The sequence below is a fragment of the Sorex fumeus genome, unplaced genomic scaffold, assembly GCF_029834395.1.
Source record: "Sorex fumeus unplaced genomic scaffold, SorFum_2.1 ptg000065l, whole genome shotgun sequence".
Taxonomy (NCBI): Eukaryota; Metazoa; Chordata; class Mammalia; order Eulipotyphla; family Soricidae; genus Sorex; species Sorex fumeus.
This window is the reverse complement of record NW_026606122.1, coordinates 284151-300000: the sequence shown is the minus strand read 5'-3', so window position 1 is coordinate 300000 and position 15850 is coordinate 284151. Positions and strand designations below refer to the sequence as shown.

Here is a 15850-nt window from a genome sequence, read left to right as displayed (position 1 = left end):
ATTACATGGTGATAATAGTCACATTATTTGAGAAACATTGATTGAAAACCTCTCTGGTTGTAGATTACAAAATAGAATGAAGCTGGGGCAAGATTAGAGACTTGGTGGAAGCCCAGTTGGGAAAATTTTAGCAAGTAGACTTGGGTTTTAAAAGAAGAAATGACAGTGAAATTATAAAGGTTAGTGGACTCCAGAGATATTATATATAATGATGCTAGGGTTGGTACCTTATTGGCTGATTAAACAGGGATCAAGAAAGAAAATTGAGTCAATTTTGTGTAACTGAAAGTAAGTTGATCACCTCTTGGAAATAAGAGATCATAGGAGAAAAAACGTAAGTTTAGAGATGAAATGAGCATAGTTTTGGGCCTGTGGGAGTTTCATATGGGGATTTTAGCAACTTGCTTATATATGACTGGAGGCCAAGAGGAAAACCTGGGCCAGAAATAGGGGTTAAAGTCATAAGCGTACAGGTACAAATTAAGCCATGGGATTATGTGCATAAAAACAATTATTAATAGCATTGTAATCCACCGATCTCAAAAATTTTCAAAGAAATTAAGCCACGGAAGTGAATGTTATCATCCAAGAAAAGTAGAATGAGAAAAAATCCTGAAATATTAAATTCCTATTACTGTATGAAAAATTGTATTATTAGGAATACACAGACAAGACAAAATTTCTGGCTCCTTGTACCAGTCTAGAAGAGGGATGGGATTGGTGTCTGAGAAATATTCTTTGTCAAGTATTTACTAGGTATTCACTTCTGCTTTCTGTTACTGAAATAAAAAAATGACAGTCTCATTTATCAGGAAGTCCACAAAGTAGGAAAGGATAGGCAGAAATACTACAGTGCAGTTAATGCTATGGGAAAGAAAGGAACACTGAACTCATTCAGTGTAGGTTTGATAAGAGATGGTCAGGTAGAAGGAATTTCAGGTGGGAAATGTCCTTGAAGAAAAGTGAATACATAGACAAATTTGATAGAGAAACGTGGACCTTTGTGAATTTTTGTAATTATCTATGATATCTATAGAATGGTACCCATGGGAGCATAGTAGAGTTTGTTTGGTCAGTTTAATAGTCCTAGATTGCAATAAACCTGTGTGCTTATTAACTGTTTAAGATTTTATCCTGTGGGTAATGGGGGATGTTAAGAATTTGTAAGTGTGTGGGCCAGGGATGAGCCTTAGTGATAAAATGCATACCCTGAATGCATGAGACCTTTATTTGCACAGTAAAAAAGTGGGAAAGTTACAAAAATAGACTTGCATTTTATTTTATTTATTTTCCTTTTTATAATATTATTTATTGAATCACCATGAGAGCAGTTACAAAGCTTTCAGGTTTAAGTCTCGGTCATACAACGGAACACCTGTCCCTTCACCAGTGCCCATTCTCCACCACCCAAAATCCCACTATACCACCCATCCCACAGCTTCCCCCTGCCTGTGAGGCAGATGATTTCCATATTACTCTGTCTACTTTGATTACATTCAATATTTTGACACCAGACCCACCATTATTATTTGGGATTTTACCCCAACACTCAGATCTGCCGAAAAGGCAACAGTAGACCATTTTGTTTTATATTGCAGTGGTAGGGCGTTTGCCTTGCACGCAGCCAGCCCGGCCGAGCTGGGTTTGATTCCTCCACCCCTCTTGGAGAGCCCGGCAAGCTACTGAGAGTATCTCGCCCGCACGGCAAAACCTGGCAAGCTACCCATGACATATTCAATATGCCAAACACAGTAACAAAATGGAGACGTTACTGGGCCCACTCAAGCAAATTGATGAATAATGGGAGGACAGTGACAGTGACAGATTGCTGGTTATGAATAACATATGATGTTGCGCAGTGGTCGTGCAATTTTGGAGTTCCAAAATTTTAACAATTAAATCTGGAGGGAGAGGGACTTCTGCTAAAACCTGCTGGGTTCTGAGATTTGTTTCTGAGTCTCCTGCATCATAGCCATTAAGCAGCTTGATCAGGAGCCGGAGAGCTCCTTCTTGGGTGGCAACTCAGGGTCTCGTTGGGGTGGGAAGGAAAGGGCCGGCTCCACCCCGATCCCATGAGGCGCCGCTTGTCTCATCACTGAGGGCCCAAACCTGACCGTCCAATGGCCTCTGGAAGATGGCAGCCACCGAGCCGCCAGGGGGAACAGACCAAGGCATGAAACCTATTCCCACCTGGGGTGGCCCAGCACTGGTAACCTACTGCGGGGACTGGGCGCATTTCAGCCAAAAGCCGCTGGGTTTTAAGATTTGTTTCTGAGTCTCTGAGATCATGGCCATTAAGCAGCTTGATCAGGAGCCAGAGAGGCCATTCGTGGGCAGCGATTCGGGGTCTCGTTGGGGTGGGGAGAAAAGGGCTGGCTCCACCCCCATCCTGTGAGGCCCCGCGTGTCTCCTCCCTGTGGGCCCAAACTGACTGTCTAATGGCCTCTGGAGAATGGTGCCACCGAGCCAACAAGGGGGAGCAGGCGGAGGGACAACTCCCCTTCCCCCCATGGGTGGTCCGGAGCTGGTAACCCACTGCGGGGACCAGACACATCTCTGCCAAAAGCTGATGGGTTCCAAGATTTGTCTCTGAGTCTCTGGGATCACAGCCATTAAGCAGTTTGATCAGGAACCATTGAGGCCTTGCCTCCAATTATATAGCTGAGTCGGAGGTGGTTTATGGTGTGTCTTCCACATACATAACTTTTGGCCATTTACTTACTTGTTAAACTTTGCCCCAAGTTTTCGGGGTCTGGCCAAAGGCACAGCATAAATTTTGGGGTATCTGGAAGTCTGAAGGCGCCATCAGGCTGCTGATGCACTCGCCTCACAGGTACAGATTGACCTGCTGGTGGCACCATACCCCGGATAGACTTGCATTTTATAAAGATCATATTAGAGGGCCAGAGGGATACTACAGGAGATAAGCCACTTGTCTTGCATGCTGCTGCTCCTATTCTATTGTATATGATCCCAAAGTACCTCCAGCAGGTCACTCTTGAGCACAGACCCAGGAATAGCCACTGAGTATGGGGGTTTGGAAAAATTTCCCTAAAATATTATACAAAGAATACTTGGGGACATGGATTGGATTAGAGAAAGGGATAATGATTAGAAGAGAATTTTTATAAACTTCCACAAACTTGTACTTTTTAGTTGTGTTAAGCATATTCTAGTTTCAGTGCTCAGGTGTTTACACACTTGTCTATAGTACTAGCACATTTTTAGTTGTGGTTCTTGCTGGGAGTCACATACTTTCATTGCAAAGCTCACACACACCTGGTTGTATTGTACCAGATAGCATATAATGTTGTTGTGCTGGGACTGGAAGTAATAGAACTACTCCACCCAATCTCAGTGCATGTGGTCAACACCAGTGGTCTAACTTCCAAGTCAGGTGCTTTAATTCTTACTACAATTCTTACTACAATCAGTCTTCTGTAATTTTCTCATTTAAAAAGGCATTATATACAATTATTCTAATTACAAAAAATAATTTTGTAAAGATCATATTAGAGGGCCAGAAATACAAAAGATAATTACAAAAGATAATTATGTATCTTCTGTAATTAGATACTCTTCTCTACATTTTATAGAGCAGAGCAGAATTCTGTTGAGTATGTGTAATTACAACATTTTATCCATTTGTCATTGGTGGACATATAGATTGTTTCCATGTCTTAGGTATTGTAAATGGAGCTGCAATAAAAGTGAGAATTTGTGGATCTTTTTGAATTAGTGTTTTCTTATTCTTCAGGTAAGTACCTAAAAGTGGAACTGCTGAATCCTGGTGGTTTCATTTTAAAGTATTTGAGGTTTCTTCATAGTGTTTACACAGAGTCTGTACCAGTTTACATCACACCAACAGTACACGTGAATTCTTTGTGCTTGACATTTTTTACATCAAAGGTGTGTAAAAAAATTACACTTTCAAAGGTGTGAGGTGATTAATATCTTACCATGGCTTTTATTTGTGTTTTTCCCTTTATGTGTCTGTGGGTTATCTGTGTGCTTATTTAGAGAGGTGCCCATTTTCTTGTTGCAGTTCGAGGTATACAACCCAGGGCCTTACACATGAAAGTCATGTACACCATCATTAAGGTACATCCTGACCCTTCTGCCCATTTATTGATGTTTTTGTTATTAGTGAATTGACATTTTAGTTATTTTTGTATGAATAACCATAAAAGGAACTGCAGCATTGTATGATATTTCTGTTTTATTTATATAAAATTCTGTTTTATAATTGCCATCCCAGCTGAGTAGTGATTGGAGACCACCACAGCCACATAAAGTAGTGCATAGTAGGAGCATATGATGTCAGGAATACTAAATTATGCAACATGCACTCTACTAATTGAAATCTATAAATAACTCTATTTTTAATTGTTGGTGGTGGGGTGTCCAAGCTGTGTAAAGGAGACCCAGGGAAACTTTTCAGCTATTCTCAGTCAACCAGGCTGGAAGTTCAGTGCAAGAGACTGTTGAGTCAGTGCTGCGAGTGTCCTTGGGGCTAGAAATCAACTGGGATGAAACCTGCTGTGCCTGAGAACCTCCAAAACTACATCAAGCAGTGCTCAGGGGCCTCTATAGATAAACCTGTGGAAGCTCAGGTGGCTATGTGGTGACAGTGGTCTTATCGGTGCCAGCTGCATGCAAGGCCTGCAGCTTAACCCCTGTACTATTTCTCCAACCGCCCTGTTTTGAATATTTTAAGGAACATTATGTATTGTTGCCATAGTTTCTATTCCAATTTATATATCAAATTATAATTAAGTTCCTATTTCTCTCTACCTTCTTAAACACTTTCTCTTATTGTGTTTTTGATAATAGCCATCCTAACAGGTGTAAGGTACAATCTCATGGTCGCTTTGATCTTCAGTTCCCTGATTATTAGTGATGTTGGATGTCATTTCATGTGTCTAATATTGCACATCATTTTGTAAAACCATCTGCATGTATTTGGAGAGATTCTCATTCAGAGTTTTTGCCATTTTTTGATGGGGTTATTTTTGGCTTTATTGACTTGCTTATTTCCTTTCATAGTTTGGATATTACCAAATACATTCAAATATATTTTTCCATGGGCTGGAGCAATAGCACAGCGGGTAGGACGTTTGCCTTGCATGTGACGAACCCAGGTTTGATTCCTCCGCCTCTCTAGGAGAGCCCAGCAAGCTACCGAGAGTATCTCCCCCCGCACGGCAGAGCCTGGCAAGCTACTTGTGGTGTATTCGATATGACAAAAACAATAACAACAACTCTCACAATTTGTTGTGAGATATTACTGGTGCCCGCTCGAGCAAATCAATGAACAACGGGAGGACAGTGTTATACAGTGCTATTTTCCCATTGATCTATCGATATTTTGTACAGTATGACCTTGGGAAGTCTGATCCAGGAATGAGAACATTTCGGTCACTCAGAAATGTCCACAATAATTATTCTCTACAGACATTTTAAACCTGTTTTAAGTATCTAAACCTCAACTGCATCACAAAAACAGAACTTCTTTAAATAATTAGATCTTTTACCATACATGATGAGAACTGTAAAGATTCTACTTTCAGAGGACAGGCCACTTAGGGGGAAGAGCCCGAGGGCTCTCATATTAACCCCAATTAACTCTTACACCTGTCAGGTATCCCGCATGGCAGAAGCTGGCAACCTACCCGTGTCGTATTTGATATGCCAAAAACAGTAACGATAAGGGGTCTCATTCCCCTGACTCTGAAAAAGCCCCCAGTACGACATTGGGCTATGCTAGCACGTGACAGGGACAAATGGAGTCGTTACTGGTGCCCTCTGAATCAAATTGATGAACAATGGGACAAGTGATACGAGTGATACAAGTGATATTTTTCCATTTAGTAGTCTGCCAGAACTGCCATTTTATTTATAGATTATAGATAGAAATGTTAACTTTACATCAATATTGGTGGTTTCTCTCTCCTACTGTTATTTTTAATAAAAACTTATATAATTTTCTTCATTAAGAGTTTCATGCATATTTTGTTAGGCATAGTTCTATGATCTGATGGTATTTGTTTTAGGTCCCAACATATGATTATGTCTTGGTGAGGTCCATCCTCATATGGTGGAGTCAGGCCCAGGGTATGGAAACCATTTTGGACTGTGGAAGCAAGTGGCTGCTGGGGACTCTGCTTGGGCAGGCACAGGCCAATCTGCACCCCTCTGATTTACTCCAGTCTGTTCAGCCATGCACAGGTCCGAGATTAACTGTGGCTTTTTGTCTATTTCGAGATTTATCTATGGGTCTCTGAAATAAGGCCAATAAATGAGCCTGTATAGCTGATCCGGAGGTGTTTGTGGGCATGTCTCCCACATACCTAACTTTTGGCCATTCAATTTCTTGGTAAACTTAGTCCCAAGTTGTTGGGGTCTAGCCAAGGGCACAGCAGCAAGTTTGGGGTGTCAGGAAGCCTGAAGGCACCATCAGGCTGCTGATGCATTCACACCACATGTCCAGGTTGACCTATTGGCAGCACCATACCCCCTGGGCATTTAAGATTTGCAATACAGATACTGAGAGGCTATCATGTTTGGTCCTTTATCCATTTACAGCACACATCTCCTATCCTGAACCATCCCTCCAACCATCATTGACTTAGTGATCCTTTCTACTTTCCATCTGCCTTCTCCCCCAGCTCATGAGACAGACTTGCAACCATGGAGCAATATTCCTGGCCCTTATCTCTACTGTCCTTGGGTGTCAGTATCATGTTATTTCATAGTCCACAAATGAGTGCAGTCATTCTATGTTTGTACTTCTCTTTCTGACACATATCACTTAGCATGATCCTCTCCATGACCATCTACTTATAAGCAAATTTTGTGACTTCATCTTTCCTAACAGCTGCATAGTATTCCATTGTGTAGATATACCAACGTTTGTTGAACCAGTCCTCTATTCTCGGGCACTTGGGTTGTTTCCAGATTCTGGCTATTGTGAATAGTGGTGCAATGAACATACAGGTGCGGATGTCATTTCTACTGTGGTTTTTTGCACCCTCGAGATATATTCCCAGAAGTAGTATTGCTGGGTCATATGGAAGCTCAATTTCTAGTTTTTTTAAGGAATGCCCATATTGTTTTCCAAAAAGGCTGGACCAGTGGGATCCCCACCAACAATGAAAGAGAGTCCCTTTCTCCCCACATCCATGCCAACACTGTTTTATCTTGTTCTTTTTGATGTGTGCCAGTCTCTGAGGTCTGAGATGATATCTCATTGTTGTCTGGAGGGATCGTTTGGGAAGGGGGATGTGTACTGAAAGTAGATAAAGGACCAAACGTGATCACCTCTCAGTATCTGTGTTACAAACCATAATTCCCAAAAGTAGAGAGAGAGTATGGGGGAAGTTGTCTGCTATAGAGGCAGGGGGAGGGGAATGGTGTGTGTGTGTGTGGCGGGGGGGGTACTGGGGACATTGGTGATGGAAAATGTGCACTGGTGGAGGGATGGGTGTTTGATCATTGTATGACCGAAGCTCAAACATGAAAGCTTTGTAACTATCTTTACAATAAAAAAGAATAATAATAATTTAAAAATGTGATAGTCATTCTTACCTTTTTGTAGCGTGTAGGGTGGCAGCTTAGAAGTCTGCTGAAAGCCAGATAGATGTGCCCTTGTATGTTACTTCATGTCCCTTGCATTCTTTAATATTTTTTCCTTTACCAATGACTAATGATACTTTAAAATGATATGTCGTGGTGTAGATCATGCTGAATATAAAAAGATTGGGCATTCTCTAAATTTTCTGGACATCTGTGATTAGTTCTTTCCTTAGGTTTGTGAAATTTATAGCTATTATTTTTTGTTTCTGGTTTCTTCTCACATTTTTCTCTGTACCTTGTGCTGAATTCCTATAACTGATATTTGCCCTTCTAATGGATTCTAATGTTTCTAAATTTTTTCTTTGAAATTTTATTTATTTACTCATTTTACAATATGTTAATGACATGGTTCCATACATAATTTACCACCACAGTCTTTACCAGAATGTCTGATTCTCTCCACCATCTGTCGAAGTGTCATATTCCCCCATCCCCATCATGATAAACTCAGTTCTGTAGACCAAGTCTCAGCTTTTGTTGTCTTTGGCCAGTTTTTATTCCCTTACTGTGTTCCTGTATATCTGATGTTTCCAATACATTTTTCTTTACATTTAGTTTCCTTCTTTTCTTCTGTTTGAGTCATTGATGTGGTTTAATTTTTTTGATATTCTTTTTATGGGACAGTTAGTCTATTTGTTAAGTTTTTTATGCCAGATTGTTACGCAGTGTTTTTTTTCTGCACAGTATTTTTGAAATTCCTCATTATCTTTAATCTTTTTTTGAAAATGCCTCTTTGTGCTCATGCTGTCTTTTGGTTAATATTTTGGATTTACTTCTGATTTTTTTGAGATTACCTAATTTCTATTACTACCTCCAATTATAGCACAGTGGTAGGGCGTTTGCCTTACAAGCGGCCAACATGGCCGACCCGAGTTCGATTCCTCCGCCCCTCTCGGAGAGCCCGGCAAGCTACCGAGAGTATTCGATATGCCAGACACAGTAACAATAAAGTCTCTAATGGAGACGTTACTGGGCCCGCTCGAGCAAATCGACGATCAACGGGAGGGCCTTACCTTACCTCCAATTATATATTTTCATAAGAGATTTATTTTCTAACTTAAAAATACATAATAGTTTTGGGGCTGGAGTGATAGCACAGTGGGTAGGGTGTTTGCCTTGCACACTGTCGACCCTGGTACAATTCCCAGCATCCCATATGGTCCCCCGAACTCTGCCAGGAGTAATTCCTCAGTGCAAAAGCCCTGAGTATCACTGGGTGTGACCCAAAAAGAAAAACAAACAAACAAACAAACAAAACATACATAATAGTTTTATATGTATTAAAAATAATTCCCTTTCAATATTTGCATTGTTGCCTACAGAACTCTTCTTATTCATCCAGTTTAATTTCTATTGTTTTCCTATAGATGGTGTTGTGCCCTTAGAGTTGGAATTTTGTTTTTATGGCCATGATGGAAAAGGGGTAGGTGATCCTAATGATCAAACTGAAAATCTCAATAGATTGATCACAGCGTTGTCAGTTTGGCATAGGAGTGATGGCTTTTAAAGCTAGAAGTGCACACTGTGTTTCTGCTTCAGCAGCCACTCTCCCACCTATTGTTCATGCTAGCAATATGACTTTTTGCCTCATGGATTTGGCTTTGCTCTACTGTTCCGTCATGGAGGGGGAAGGGAACTTAGCTGTTCAGTTCTCTGCTTACATAAAACACCAGGACTCGGGTTGCAGGATTAGTTTTTGGTTTTTGCTTGTTTTGTCCAGAGCTCTACTTTGGCCTTTGACTGAAAAGTCTTTTTCCTCTGAGAAGTGGGCCGTTATTTCTATAGTCTTCTCCTTCATCTTGTTGGGTCAGGTCTGCCTGTACTTAAGATGGCTGGCGTGCACTATGCCCTCTTGGCGATCTCTTTACCAATTGATCCTACTCTCCAGCTCTCTTTTGTCCTAAGATCACACGCTGTCAGATACACAGATGCATGTCTCTCACGCAAGCCAGACTGATTTAATGAGGCTTTTCTGAGAAATGATGTATGGTTTTGCTTATACTTTAGTGAGGATTTTTGCTTACGCACATCTTTTTTGTCATTTTACTGAAAATCCCCCCTGCTTTCCTTCTCCTCTGTAAGAATTCTTGCAATAACATTGAGCTCACTAGGATAATTCAGGACAATTTCTTCACCTGACCATCATATTTTCAAACTCCTATTTGCTATGTCATACTATGTATAACTGAGGGTGGCCATTATATATGACAAAATACTTCAGCAGATTAATAAATTATCAAGTAAGATTTTTAATTAGAATTACACATTTTTATTGATCGTATGAAAATATGTTTTATTTCCCTAGAACAAGGCATCAATTTCTAAAGGTGTGGGAGTCTTACAAAATGCATTTATTTAAATAATACTTTATGGAAAGTTTTATACTTACAGAGACTACAACCTGAAACAGTTATGAATATTCATAAGTATCCTTATTGTTAAAAAAAAGGTTGACATTCTCCTTTAAAAAAATCTCAATTTGACAGCTTTTAAATTTAGATTATTTGAAATAATTGTGAAACAAAATAGTTTTCACCTCTACATAGCTGCAGGGAAGAACAGAACCTTTATTTCATTTCAGTTTCTTTTTGTTGATTGTGAAGATTTGCATAAGTAAAGTTAGAACCTGAAATTGTATTAGCTAGTTTTAAAGACAAAGCAAGTCTGTACCTCAGTTTTGTTAGCAGAAATTGATCAAGAGCTGAAAAGAATTTTATTCATTATCAATCAAATTTCTATATTCTGTGTCTTGTAAATTTGCTAAAATTCAATGTTACCACTTTATAAGGCCATGATACCTGTTTAGTAAATGAGAGATTAAATCTTTTTGTGTGTGTGTGCTTTGGGGGTCACACCGGTGATACACAATGGGTTACTCCTGGCTCTTCACTCAGCAATTACTCCTGGCGATGCTCAGGGGACCATCTGGGATGCTGGGAATCGAAGCCCGAAAGGCCGCGTGCAAGGCAAACGCCCTACCCGCTGTGCTATCGCTCCAGCCCTGAAAGCCGTTTAAATCTTAATGTGTCCCTGCTTTCCACATTTTGTCTTCTTGTATTAATCTGTCATAATTTTCTCTGACCTGTCTTAAATTTTCTTCCATTTTATTTCATAGATTTATTTATTTTGGTTTTGAGACCACCCCCAATAGTGCTCAGGACTTACTCATGACTCTTGGTCAGGGATCACTCCTGAAAATGCTCAGAGGACTTTGTACAATGCTGGGGGTTGAACTGGGATCAGCTGCATGCCAAGCAAGCACCTTAGCCTCTGTACTCTCTTTCCAGTCCATAATTATACCACAAACTTTTGAAACTGTACTGATTAAAGCTATTCTTTAAATTTTCCACTTGAGACACTTTTTAATGGCTTGATTATATTTAATTATGATAGATCATTTGTTACAGGTTTCTGTTGCTTGAAACCATATTCGAATAGATTATTTACTTTTGTTCCTCTAGTCAAACAGCTGTAAGTTTGTGTTTACTACCTTCAATATTTAAGTTGTTTTCTGTTGGCTGATTCTGCTGATTTATTCAATTCAAGACTCAATGATTGATCCCAGGAGAAGTCATAGAATTCAATTTGAGCTGCAAAATCTACCTGCCCTCTCCTCCTCCCACAACACCTGGCTCCAGGGAAAGAATCCCTTAAGGTATTATTGTAGAGTGGATACCCTATTAGTTTTCCAACTCTATGTCTTAGGCTTTAAATACAACCAAGTGGAAGTTAATTTTGGCGGGGGGCATTGGGCAAATGTTCTAAGGGAAACAATTCCTTTCTTGTCTGACTGTCTTCTCTGGGTTCCCTTTACAATGATCTCTTTCTCTCTATAAAAAATAGAAAATAGGGTCCCTTTCTCGCCACATCCTGGTTTGGAAAATAGTATGGACGATTCTCAAAAAATTAGAAATTGAGCTCCCATTTGACCCAGCAATACCACTCCTGGGAATATATCCCAGAGAGGCAAAAAAGTATAGTCGAAGTGACATCTGCAATTGTTTGTTCATTGCAGCACTCTTTACAATAGCCAGAATCTGGAAAAAACCTGAGTGCCCGAGAATAGATGACTGGTTAAAGAAACTTTGGTACATTTACACAATGGAGTATTATGCAGATGTTAGAAAAGATAAAGTCATGAAATTTACATACAAGTGGTACTACATGGAAAGTATCATGTTAAGCAAAATGAGTCATAAAGAGATGGATAGACATAGAAAGATTGCATTCATCTGGGGAACATAAAGTAACAAAATAGGAGACTAACACCCAAGAGTGGCTGAAATTCACGGTCTTTCCGTTGTTCGTTGATTTGCCCAAGCGGGCCCAGTAACATCTCCATCATGAAACTTGTTACTGTGTTTGGCATATTGAATACATGACGGGTAGATTGCCAGGCTTTGCCATGTGGGCGAGATACTTTCGGTAGCTTGCCGAGACAAAATTAGTACCAGGAATTTTGCTCCATGCCTTGGAGACCAGCCACACATGCTAGGGGAAAAGGGAGCTCAGATAGAGAAGGGAGCAGCAAATAAAGGGTGTTGGGAGGATCCTCCCAGGATGGGAGAAGCATACTAAAAGTAGACTATAGACCAAACATGATTGCCACTCAATGCCTCTTTTGCAAACCACAACACCCAAAAGGAGAGAGAGAACAAAACAAAATGCCCTGCCACGGAGGCAGGGTGGGATGGGGGTTATGGGGGATAGGAGGGATATTGGGACTGTGGTGGGAGGGATGGGTACTTGATCATTGTATAACTGAAACTCAAACACAAAAAATTGTAAGTCTACAACTTTACCTCATGGTGTTTCACTAATAAAAATTAAAAAGAAAAAAGAAAAAGAAATAAATAAAAAATAGAAAATATTAAAGATTATTAAAGATAATAGTACATACTCTTAAGAGTCAGAAGTCAGAGCATGGGCACACTCTAGAGTGACTAGCTTCCCATGATCTCTCTTGCCCTAATGTGTCCATACATTCCTCCATGTCATTTTTGCTATTTTTAAACAGATATGTTTCATCAAGAAAAATTCATTTGTTTTCTGCAAGCACGAATGTCCAAATTATCTGGTCGGAAATTAATAAACTAGAAGTTTGTTTATAACTTTGTTTCCTTTTGTTGTTTCAGGGATCGAACACACTATTTCACACAGGCAAGTATATACTTTACCACTGAGGTACATCCCCAGCCCCTCTTTGTTTAACTATCTTCTACACTTTCTTGGATATTACTTTTGGATCATTGTTCCTCAAACAGAGAATATATGGCTCCCTGTAGGCTTCTAGGATATTCCAGGGGGATCATAAGTACAAGTGTCATGGTTTATAAAGGGAGAACCACAGCCTAAAACTTACATGTCTAACCAGTAGGACAGTGGGGACCAAGAAAGAACAGGGTCAGAGGGGGTCATGGTCAGAAGTGGGTTGAAAAAATGAAAAACACTGATTTAGACGGAGAACTTTTAGATTATATTTTGGATTTTCTTTTTATTCTCTTTTGCAGGGAGGTGTGAAGGGACAGGATCCCCAAGTGATGTTTAGCAACTTGGGGAACACCCCTGGTGATTCTCAGCCAAATGAGCTGGTCATTAAACGTGAGGAACCCCAGAGTGCAGTGGATTATCCAGGTCACCTCAGTGATGTTTGTTATGGGGATGAACTGGGGTTAGACAAAACCCCTGTACTATCTCTGCACCCCCTTGTTTATTGTTTATTGAGGAAATTATACAATTTCAGAAAAAAGTAAAGATACTTACCCAAAGTTACCTAACAAATAAAAATATTGGGGTTTGTATCCACCTTTGTCCAGATTTAAAATCTGTGTTTCAGTGACTTAAAAGCTGTGTTTCAGTGCACCCTACCCTCTGAATTCCAGTGTTTTTGTTCTTGAATAAGATGAATCTTTTTTCTAGCATAAAAGTAAATTTAAAAATGTCTGCGTATTTTTAATAACTTTTGATTTGGAGGTTATACTTTTCTATGCTCAGGGATTATTCTTGACTCTGTGCTCAGAGCTCACCTCTGGGGGAGGTCTCAGTGAACCGTATAGGGTCCCAGGAATTGAACTTGGTTCAGCCTCGTGCAAGGCTGTCGAAGACCCTACTTGCTTTCCCACCCCCTTTGACACATTTTTTAATTCTCAATGTCTAAGCCCTCTTCTTGTCTCTTGAGAATGCATGCATATCTGTTCTTCTTTACAAGGTCCCTGTCTGTTTTTAAGATATCCTAATAAGTTACAGCCCCCTCAGTTAAATGGTAAAGAATAGAAATGGACTTTTAGTGTCAAACTTAATGTAGTACGTATATATGTTGCTTCATTATGATACTCACCTGAAACTTATGTTTAGTATGATATTAATGAAAAACTTTAAGGAAAAAGATCCTTCTCACCACATTGTCTACCTTTCAGAATTAAAATTAGGAACAGTAGGTACCTAAATTCTAACCGGAGTGTTACTTCTTTTTTAACCACAGGATTTTCTACTTCAGTATATCAAAATGAATTCTCAGCAGAATTTTGAAAGTTCTATGGATGGAGACATGCAGGAAACAATTTTATCAGGTGAGCAAATAATGGAGAATAATTATGGCAGGTAGGAACTTGAAACTTAAGAGTTTATTTAGACAGTGTGTTAAAGTGTGATGTGGGGGCAGGACTTGCATTGCACTGCCTCTCTCTGGGCCCTGATTCTTGAACTCTCCCAATAAGTATTTCATGGTGATCAGGAAATAGTTAAAGAAAGCACTTATTTTATTACTATTTTATCTTATTCTGATTTCTTTTTCTTTTTTTTTAAATGTTTTATTTAGGTACCGTGATTTACAAATTTCACGAGTTTCAGTCATGCAGTGTTCCAAAAATGGTCCCTTCACTTGTATCCCCAGTTCCCTTCCCACATACTAGTTTGCCTCTATGACAGACAGTGTTTTTTTCCCTTTTTGGCATTGTGGTTTACAATACTGTTACTGATAGGATTTTATTCATAACATTTTACCACGTTCCAGCACCACCTCCTCCTCCAGATTAGCCAATTTCTTCCATCATTGTTGCAGTGTCTTGTCCGCTTCTCACCCCATCCCTTGTCTTCTCCTTGTTAAAGACCAGTTCCTAGGTTCTCAGCTTCTCTTGCCTTTGGGAATTTTTATTCCTTTACTATATTTCTTTGTATCATCCCTATGAGAAAGAACATTTTGTATCTGTCCCTCTCCAGACTAATGTATTTTATTCTCCAGATGGGTTCATGTAGCAGAAAATTGTATTTAATTTTTTCTTATAACTGAATAGTATTTCACTGTGTTTATGTAGCAAAACTTTTATCCAGTCATCTGTTCTTGGACACTTAGGTTGTTTCTGTATTTTAGCTGTTGTGAACAGTTAACATGGGAATGCACATTTCTTTTTGGAATGGAGTTTTTGCCCTTGTGGAAGATTCCAAGAAGTGGAATTGTTGGGTCCCATGGAATATCAGTTTCTTTTTTTTTTCTTTTTTTGAGAAGTGTCCATATTGTTTTCCAAAAAAGCTGGATTTTACCACCGGCAGTGGACAAGGGTCCCTCTTTAACTGCATCCCTGCCAACACTGGTACTAGTGATTTTTGTTCTTTTGATTTCTTTTTGTTTTTGTATTTTGGGGCTACTCGCAGCAGTACTTAGTACTTACTCCTAGCTCTGCACTCAGGAATCATACCTAGCAGGCTCAGGGAGACCACATGGGATGTTGGGCTTTGAACCTCGAAACCTGTCGGCCATGTGCAAGGCAAGCACCTTACCCACTTTACTTTGGCTCCAGTTCCTTATTTTTGTTCTTTTTGATGCATGCCCATTTCTTTGCTGTGAGGTGATACCGCATTGTTGCTTTGATTTGCATTTCCCTGGTGATAAGTGATACAGAGCATTTTTTTCATATGCCTTCTGGCCATTTGTATATCTTCTTTGAGCAAGATTCTTTTCATTTCTTCACCCTAAAAATATTTATTGATTGAAACTGTAAAAACAAGCTAAATGACCAACTACAGAAGAATAGATCAAGAAGTTGTAATATATATACACAATTGAGTACTAAGCAACTCTAAGAAAGAGCAAAATCATGCAATTTGTAGCAACATGGATGGAACTAGAGGATTTCAACCCATTTTTGATGGAGTTGTATTTTTTCTTATAAAATTGTGCCATTGCTTTTTATATCTTGAATATTAATTTTTGTAACAT

The 15850-nt window shown here is 39.5% G+C and overlaps 1 pseudogene; it reads left to right on the top strand.

Moving 5' to 3' along the window:
- The window catches only part of LOC130036708 (histone H3.1-like), a 48901-nt pseudogene that overhangs the window by 7025 nt on the left and 26026 nt on the right, over positions 1-15850 (top strand).